Genomic DNA, 1,004 nt, shown 5'->3' with positions numbered 1-1,004 from the left:
CTGCGGCAGGGGGAGGGCTTCTGTGGAGCGGACCCCGCTGGGATCTCGGGGCCGTTGGTCTTCGCCGGGCTTTCCCCCTGCTGGGAGAGATTCAGGAAGTGCCGCTGAGTCCTCAAGGTGTCTCCTGGGCCGCCCGGGTGGGCTGGCAGGCGGACGGAGAGAGGGGAAGGATTTTCAGGCGAGCGGGTGGTGGAAGAGAGGGGCCGGCTGCATCCAATCAGCCCAACCCGAAGGAAAATATCCCTGATTAAATTATAGCGGGAACAAAGCGGAATTGCCTTCCCGTGTGGCCACAGCCTACGTTTGCTCTGGAGCCTTCCTTCCTGAGCGGAGACAAGAATGTGTGAGCCGGAGACTAAAAACCTGTGAGCTAGCTCACGCTAACTCAGCTTAGAGGGAACACTGGTTGCCAGCTCTGGGTTGGGAAACACCTGGAGACTTTGGGGGTGAAGCCTGAGGAGGGCGGGGTTTGGGAGGAGGGCCTTCGGGGGGGTTATAAGGCCATGGAGTCCACCCTCCATTTACTCCCGGTGAACTGATCTCTGTTGCCTGGAGATCAGGTAGAAGGACCCCCGGGAGATCTCCTGCCGCCACCTGGAGCTTGGCCACCCTAGGAGGGAAGGTAAACGGGAGAAGGCTGGCTGGAGGGAGGAGACCCAGGAGCAGAGAGGGAGCGCCAAGCCACGGAGGTGGAGGTGGTCCTCTCAGGGAGGCCTCTAGGCAAAAAGGTGGGTTTGCAGTGTTGTGGCGCTTCTCCTTTGTGGTGGATTGCCACCCTGAGGCCAGTGGAGAGACAACCAGGCCTTCAGGTTCCTGGAGCAGCCCACTAAATTTTAAAAAAACAAACCCAAACCCGTGCAAGGAAGCAGTGACTGGGCTGGTGGTTTGCAGCCCCCCACGGATCCCAGGCAGTGTTCCCTCTAAGCTGAGTTAGTGTGAGCTGGCTAGTTTTTTAGCCTCTGGCTCACACCAGACACATGACAGCAGCCATGAAATTAAAAGAC

The sequence above is a fragment of the Gekko japonicus genome, unplaced genomic scaffold (genome assembly GCF_001447785.1).
Source record: "Gekko japonicus isolate JY-2015 unplaced genomic scaffold, Gekko_japonicus_V1.1 scaffold3822, whole genome shotgun sequence".
Taxonomy (NCBI): Eukaryota; Metazoa; Chordata; class Lepidosauria; order Squamata; family Gekkonidae; genus Gekko; species Gekko japonicus.
The sequence above is the reverse complement of the archived record's forward strand: the minus strand, read 5'-3'. Positions refer to the sequence as shown.